At 33.7% G+C, this 8,687-nt stretch overlaps 1 long non-coding RNA gene across 1 annotated transcript; it reads right to left on the reverse strand.

The window, feature by feature from the left end:
- Window positions 1-7,054: 7,054 nt before the first annotated feature.
- LOC140811391 (uncharacterized) lies at window positions 7,055-8,647 on the reverse strand. Its single transcript, XR_012113446.1, has 5 exons — window positions 8,314-8,647; window positions 7,875-8,206; window positions 7,551-7,744; window positions 7,366-7,464; window positions 7,055-7,247 (listed from the first exon to the last, which is right to left on the reverse strand). It is a non-coding gene; the product is annotated as an uncharacterized lncRNA (long non-coding RNA).
- Window positions 8,648-8,687: the final 40 nt, after the last annotated feature.

The raw sequence follows: 8,687 nt of genomic DNA on the forward strand, positions 1-8,687 counted from the left end.
AGATTAATTATGAGAATTTATTTAGGATGCATGCTCTACATAGTTAGATTTAAGGATGGAATTGCATGAATTGAGAATTTTAGGGACCTAATGGTAATAACTAATAATTTGAGGACCTAAGTGCAAAACAAAAATTCTAAGGGACTATTTTTGAATTTACCAAATTTTGGGATTTAATTTTGAGTTTGAGAATTTAAAAGTTTAATGAGGTAAAGATGGAAAATTTTATGGGGGAAATGATGCAACTTTCGAAGAGTTTTAGGGCCAAAATGTAAATTTGGAAAACTGTAAGGGTCATATTGCAAGTTTCAAAATTTTAAGGATGTAATTGCGAACTTTTGAGGAACACTTGGGATTTTAAGTATTTATAGAAATGTAAGACGTGTTATGGGAATTAATTTTGGGTTTAATAAACTTAAGACTATTGAACCTTATGATACGGGAAATCTATAAAATAAAATTGGAAATACTAAGTACTCATGGGTAATTGTGGAATTTTTGAGATTTAAAAAAAAAATTGGACGATATTCGAGGAAAGTAAGAATTATTTTTACAATTTTAAGAAATTTGAGAACTTATCTAGTAGTAAGTGAGAATTGAACGGTTTAAATGGTAGGAATTTTCGGTTATTTAGGCTCGAAGGAAATGTAGAATATTTAGATATTTGGATTATAATGTTATAATGAATGGTAACCAAGGACATTGTAGGATGAATCAATCTTAGGCATGAAAATTTAAGCGTTAGTGAAATCATGTTGTGACAAATTAAGGATTTAAAGTGATGCCGATTTAAGGTAAATTTGATCGGTTAGTTAAGTTATAAGGATAAACATTGAGTTAGTAAATTTTTGGGAACATAAGTTTGATGTGTCACAAGTTTTAGTCATGTCTTAACAGTTAAGATTATACCTTGTGAGAATTTAAAATTTTTAGGAAGGTTGGGTACGATGATGGTTAGTTTAATTGGTAGACGCACGTAAGAGGTGAGGTAAACACCTTGTCTTGAGAAATTCTGGAAGTCATTAACAAACTTGGGACAAAACGGATATGTGTATTGGAATTATTTTATTCAAAGCTATTTGGATTAGGTAAGTTTGAATTTCAAATTTATGGGATAATTGTTCATACGGAAATTTTGGGTGAAATAAAAACAAAAGGGAATTAGTTGTGTTCAATATAAGTTATCAATTGATGAATATTAAGATTTCTACCAAGTAAGAAATCTAAAAGCTTGATATGGGGATTCTAGAATTCTATGGGTTATAAATGAAATTGATTTATTAGAGTTAGCCTAATGCTACCATGGACTAACTTATTAAGTTTTATACGCTAGTATTAATTAAGCATTTGGGATACGTAAGGGTGCGACGTTCGCTTCAATAAGGAGAGTCCCAGGGATCTTAGGTCTCAACTTTATTCTAATTGAAAAGGAAATAGTTTAAGCATGTAATTTGTGCTAGAATAATTTTATTATTTAGGTGGAAGATCGGTATCGTATATTTTGGATTTTATGGATTAAGATCACTCGAACTTAAAGATTTGCAACAACGTTATATGGGGATGCACTTCTAAATAGTTAGGTTATATAAGTTTGGAGCGGTAAGATAAAGATTCGATTCAAGGATCTTAGTCTAATATTATTATGGGGTTGAGATAAGGTTTAAACTTTTAAATGTTTTTACCAAGACCTCCTAAGTCGAACTGCATGAATGCCAATACTTGGACTTGAAGCTTTAACATATCTTGAATTCAATAAAGTTAAGAAGGGATGCTGTTAAGATTTCAATATTGGAATATAATAGGTCAATGAACATCTTGGGTATATTATAAGTAAAGTAAGACGCGTTAAATTTGGACATCCACCTCTAGTATGAGGAATTGCGGGATAAGTCAAAATTCGGGGCTATAGTTGAATAGAACTACGTTACCATAAGTTGTTTTAAGTTGCGATTCTCAAACGAGGATTTTGGTAGACAAATTTATTTAGGATTGAGGAAACGTAAGGACAACTTAATATTTATCTTATCATAGTAGCACATCGGAAGTGTGGATTATTAGGATTCTAGAACTAAAATCTAAACTTTTTGTTTATCAAGGATAAGAGAATTTCGAGGACGAAATTCCTTTTAAGGGGGGAAGAGTTGTAGAACCCGAAAAATCAGATTACGTATAAGCCATGCATAATTGCTACTATTTAAATAAAAAAATGAATTTTTATAAATATATGAAGTGTTTGATTTATTTTAATAATTTTAAGTCATGATCATTTATTTTAAAGGTAGATGTTTAGATTTATCTTTCCAGGATAAATACACGAGGCCGGACCGGAGTTTGGAGATTAGAGATAAGATTAATAATAAGAAAGACATTCCTAAATTTAAGTTAAGTCAAAGAATAATTTAATTTAAAGAAAAAGAATTTCCTTGGGATTTAATAAATTAATTAGAGTTAAGTTGGTAAATAAGTTCTTTTGGTTAATATTTAATTAAAGCTTAAAAAAAATATGTAAATAAATGGAGGATGAATTAAGCTAGGTATAAAATAGTCAAGAAATTTAAACATAACATTTAAATACATAAATTTTAAGTCAAGCATGCCATGCAATGTTCTATTCTAAATTAAATTGTAATTCATTAAAAATATATATAATAAGTGTATTAAACCTTAAGAATTTAAAATGCAAGATTTAAAACACTATTATACCATGCAAGAAGTAGTAATAATATTTGGTTAAGACGAATAAAAAATTGTAGTAGACCTCATTCAAAGTTAACTACTAAATGGTTTTATGGTGCCTTCACTTTCTACCTTTAAGCTCCATAGTTATGGGTAATTCAAACACCATAATTAACCTTAATCCTTCCTCAACAAGTTACAAGCAAACTCACGTGTAATGCAATAAAAACAAATGCAAGAATCCATCGGCAACAAGGAAGGAGGAGAATTTCAAACTATTCAACTTCTTGCACTTGTAACTCCCCACCTAAATGCATATTATGACCCCTTAACACATCCTATATCATTCACCTTCATCCCTAACATCATCTACACTAATATGCTCGAAATTATCAGAAGAAACACAGCTGAAAATCGTGCATAGCAACAGAAATAAAATAGGAAACAAAGCAAACACAACTCCGACTCCGCCGCTCGTATTCGTCGTATTGATTTGTATTCTTCAAAACAAATTTCCAGGCATGTATATGTTGTTTCTTTGCTCTTCAATCAAGTCCTATAAATATTTTTAAACATTATATGTTCAAGATTCATGAGGCAAAACGAAATTATGGCAGCAACATTTTCGAAAAAAATCTGCACAGGTCCTCGGCATTGGCTTATGTTTTTGTTTGAGATGTTTCTTGTGATTTCACGAGTTGTTTCGGTTCCAGGCTCCCAAGGCTGATTATAGGCATGATTTATAGTATGTTAGGGGGTTTTTGGTTCATGTGTTTCAGTCCATACACTCAAGAACGAAAGAATGACAGCAACTTTCCCTTAGGTGCAATTTTGAGTCACGGTTTTGGTCATTTGGGTGGTTAAGGTGTGTGTTCTAATCTTGGCTGTCCTAGGGACTGTAGCCATGGTTAGAACTCTCACTTACCATGTCTAGGACGCGACCAAGGTGTCCTTTCAAGGTTTGGTTCATGGTTCCCTCAAAATTTTTAAACAACAACACAGGTGCATATTTCGGTTTTTCCATTTCCTGTGTGAGTGTGTTTCGGTTTTGGGGTGTGATTTGGTTTGTGGTTGGCTTCTAGCCTGTCCAAGCCATGCCTTAGTATGTTGGTAAGAGTCTTTGGGTGGTCGTTCAAGCCCTTGGTATTATTCAGAATTTCCCCTCAAATACACAAACTGCTCCTGCTGTAATTTGACAGCAACTTGCTGTTCGGTTCATGAGGTTGGTTTGAGTTCTTGGTCGGCTTTTATCCCATGGCCTTGGACTGGACAGTACCTCAATGAGTTAGGAAAGTCATGTTTTTGGCCGTTCGTGATTTGGTCGAGTTTAGAGGTCGTACGAGAATTTACGGTAAAAGGTGCCAAAATGACTCTCGAAAGAGTGTTTTATGTTTTTGGATTCCTTTCACCTATTTTCGTGTTTTACAGTTATTATGTATATTTTTCAGTATGTTTGGGGTATTTTTAATCATGGCTAAACGTCGGTTTAATGTTGGTTCGGGTTGGTACGAAGTCATGGTTAAAAATCAAGTTGTTGGTCCGAATCGTCTCGTTTTTTGTTCTATTGTTAAAATTTTGTCAAGTAAAGATTTATTGCATGTGTCACATATTAGTAGTAAGTCGCAGCAAGCCTGGGAACGATCCAACTCATCCTGTAAAAATAAGGTTATAATTATATTACGTGCATAAAAATATAAAATGTTTATTTTTGAGATATATGCTATATGTCTTGTGGTCACCTTATACTTATGGGTTTGGAAGTCGGTAGGCGCAACCGAGGACCTCTCCGCCCGGTGAATTACGACCGGTTTATGATTATGTATGGGTACAGACATCCAGTCCAAGGGCTGTGATTGATCTCTACCGCCCAGTATACTGTGGTTTAGTCTGATCAGGCGCTTACGTTATGTTATGGGCCACTTGCTTAGAAACATTATCTCTACCAGAAAATTATGTTATGATATGACAGAGCTCTATTGAGCAAAGCTTTTACGTACGAGTTTCAGATATGCACGTAGTTATAATTATTCATGATACGATTTTCACCATACACTTTACGACACTTTATTTTTACGTTGCATGCGATTTTATGATATATTTACCTGTTATTCACGATATATACATGTTGAGTCTTTAGACTCACTAGACTTGATTGTTGTAGGTATTGATGAGGTCGAGACCGCGGGCGGAGACCAGTGAGCGATCTTGGGACAGCAGTAGTAAACCCGAGGACCTCATGATTTAGTTTATGCACCTTTTATTATTCAAACTCAGTTTTAATACGTTGGATTATTTTTAAGTTGATGTTTACGTTGGATTATTTTTAAATTGTTTGTTGAAAACAATATTTGCTTCCGCTGGAAATTTAAAGTTAAAAAAATTATTTACATGTTTATTTTATAAATGAGACAAGATAATTATTTATTTAGAAAATTTTTAATAATTCCGCTAAAATACGAATACGAAATACGGGCCTTTACATAGCTATCTAGGACCGTCTTTAAATGGGTTGAAAAAATTTAAGCTCGGCCCACTATAAATTACGTGTCGGGACGGTCCAACCCAAATTGATGGTAATACTAGCATCTTATTATCGATATACATTGCAGGTAGAATGATACGAATCTGCCCGGGCATGATGTGCTAAAACCGGGAAGGAGATATAGGCAAGTGTGTTGTCTCGATCGAACAAGCTTGATGATAATTAAATATGAGGAATCAAGTTCATTTGAACGCTTGAAAGAGTTCAATTAAGCATTCCATGAAGTCGTATCGAGCAACAAAGCATTTGAGTGGGAAATGACCCCGAAAAGCAGCCAGGACGCGCCCAACGCGCAAAACAGCATGCCCCAACAGGTGAAACCAGCCGCCCTAACAGACAGAAATCACCGCCCTATCGCACCGCAATGCAGAATCAATCAAGAAAACCCTAGATTATGAATTTTATTGTATTTTTATATATAAACAAAAGCTGCAACTTTTAGATGAACAAATTATTGAAGATTGAGATTTTTCTCTCTTTTCAAAGCTTAACTTTATATACATCTTTGTGTGTTTCTCAAATCAAACTTATCAAAGTTCATAATGCTGTGACGTTCATTGATTGTTCTTCACTTGAATTGTCAAAGAAGAGTTTTTTGAAAGTTCGTTTGAGATCATTTGTTATCTTTGTGAATATTTGTCGCTAAATAGTTCGTAGCTTAAACGTGAATATCACAAACAATTACTTGTTTCAAAAAGATCGGGACAACACAACGTTCTTTATTTCATCGAATCGAGAGTGTCACTCCATTTTTGAACGCGTTTTATTTTCATGTTTGAATAATCGTATTATAGAGTTTCAGACATTTTAACTCACGCAAACTCTTTAGTCATTATTTTTATCTTGATATTTTTAGATTTTTTTCTATTTTTACGACCGATTTATGTACAAATATTTTTTAAATTTCTAACTTTTTAGCTTTTACAATAATTTGAAACCAAAATAAAAAATTTAAAAAGTCATAGATTTGAATTTCTTTTAATTTTGATATCTGTAATTTTGAAATTGATTTCGAGTTCTTTAATTTATTATGTATATCAATATTCAATTATAGTGAAAAATTATCCAAGATTTTATATCGTTGTTGGATTCTTAAATGGTTAAATTGTCGCGTAACGAAAGTAATAAATAAAAATAAAGACTTCAAGCTATAAATTGTAAAGAAAGAAAGTTTAAAATGTTAGGTTAGAACTGATAAAATATTTTTTTTTTCTTTTTTTTAAAAAAATTCTCTTTATTTTATGACTTATAATCTAGAAATTCTATCAAGTTTAAAATAATAATTATGACTCTGCATAGCTTTCCATATATTTCATCCTTTGAAGGACTTCACAACCATTTCGTTGCTACGAGGGAATGTATATTCTCGTTTTTCTCTCGTCCCAAAATTTAACCTTTTTTTCGCTGTTTTTCCGGTTTTAACTCGTGGCTGCCTGTGATAAATAGGTTCATCAAGAAGCAGGGGAAGCACAGCAGTGGCACCAAACGGTAGCATTCCATCCTGTTTGCTACATGTTACTGTATTTATTTATTTACCTAGCTTTTTAGGTTTATGGTGAGAGACCAACAAGAGAGGCATTGCTCCCTTTCTTTTAATTTTTTCATATGCATTACATGTTATCAGTATGTATTTTGGTAATTCTTGGCCTTCTGCCACTCAGCTCAATGTTTCAAAAAATAGTTTAGACATTCAATGATTCGGAAAAGTCTATGCTACATCATACGACCTAGACCTGATTTAGTTGTTACCATTGGATTGGGATGGGACCCTACCCCTTATTTTGCTGGTGATCCACACCAGGTAGACCATCTCAACCCTCAAATGATTCAGCCAGAATCAAGAGATTGAACTTGAATTGCGGAACATAGTATGTAACAAATGTTACTTGAAAGATAAACAGATCACAGCCAGCCAAATATATATGACATACCCAATAGGAAAATTCAAAGGCTCCTAGTCTTTTCCAAAATCCGTATTATAGTGTGCACTTGATTAAAGCTTCTTAGCTTCATTCAATGTCCTTACGGCCTGAAAAATTATCCATCACCATAGTTGATCATAATTTATCTCAAACACGTTTAAGTTCATCCCTCATCGGCTAACTGCATAAAATTAATTTGGATAACAAGAATTGAGAAAATGTTACCTTCATGAAATCTTCATGGATAACATAGTCGCGCTCTGCGTGAATTGCTGACATCCCAGCCTCCGTGCACACATTTCGAAGCTCAGCTCCATTAAAACCCTGGCCATCCCAACTCGTCAATAACAATGTGTACTTCAACTATATTTAAAAAAAATCAAGTGATACAACGATATCTTTTAGCTTACCCTCAGCAAGCTTAATCACTGCCTCATAACCTATTTCACCATGTTTAGCTATTCCGGCAGCATGAATCTTCAGAATTTCCATTCTTGATTGCTAACTAGGCAATGGTATTTCTATTTTTCTGTCTAAGCGACCCGGGCGAAAGAAGGGCAGGGTCCAGAACATCAGGTCTGTTTGTGGCCATTATCATTTTCACCTGCATACACCAATCTAGACAAGTCACAATCTACACAAACTAGTTGTCGTTGATTAACCTACAGCTCAATGAATTAATATTGTATTGAAACTCAAATGCTTATTTCGACTCGATCAATATGGAGAAATACCTTTCCAAGCTAAACGAACCCATCAAGTTGGTTCAGTAATTCCATAAGTTCCCTTTGAATTTCACGATCCGCACTAGTTCCTTCGCTGAAACAACGACCGCAAATGGCATCGATCTCATCCATGAAAATGATGCAAGGCTACAAATGAACAGATTTATTGCCTTTCATGCAAATCAAATTTGAATTTTTACCAATCATATTCACGAGACAAAAAAATGACATCGATGTACAATATATTTCCTTAATTGATGGTTGCGGGCATAACCAAACATCTCTCTTATAAATCTTGCGCTCTCATCAATATACTTATCAATAATTGCACTTGATACCACCTTCAATCACAAATTCGCAAGAACATGCACACATAACACATACATTATTCCAAAAAAATCGGAGATTTGAGCATAAAACACAAACAGAGGCAACAATATCTTCTTACCTTTAAGAAATTTGCATCAATGTTGCTAGCAATTGCTCTAGCCAACAATGTCTTGCTAGTTCCAGGAGGTCCATACAGAAGAACTCCTTACACAGATGTGCATGATTATGAACAAGTAAATATAAAAGCAAGATATAAATGAAAGTTCCAAACTGCATAATCATTTGTTACCTTGAGAGGTTTAATGCTGACCCTTAAGAAAAGTTCTGGATTCATTGAAGGTAATTCAATATATTCCTTTAGTTCTCGGATTAGATCGGATAGCCCACCCATAGCAGAATAACTCACATTTCCAGGGTCTTCATGAAGCATACTATGTACAATTGGATCAACCTGTCGGATACACGAAAAAACTAGACTCACAAACAAGGTTG

The sequence above is a fragment of the Primulina eburnea genome, chromosome 1, assembly GCF_022965805.1.
Source record: "Primulina eburnea isolate SZY01 chromosome 1, ASM2296580v1, whole genome shotgun sequence".
Classification (NCBI taxonomy): domain Eukaryota; kingdom Viridiplantae; phylum Streptophyta; class Magnoliopsida; order Lamiales; family Gesneriaceae; genus Primulina; species Primulina eburnea.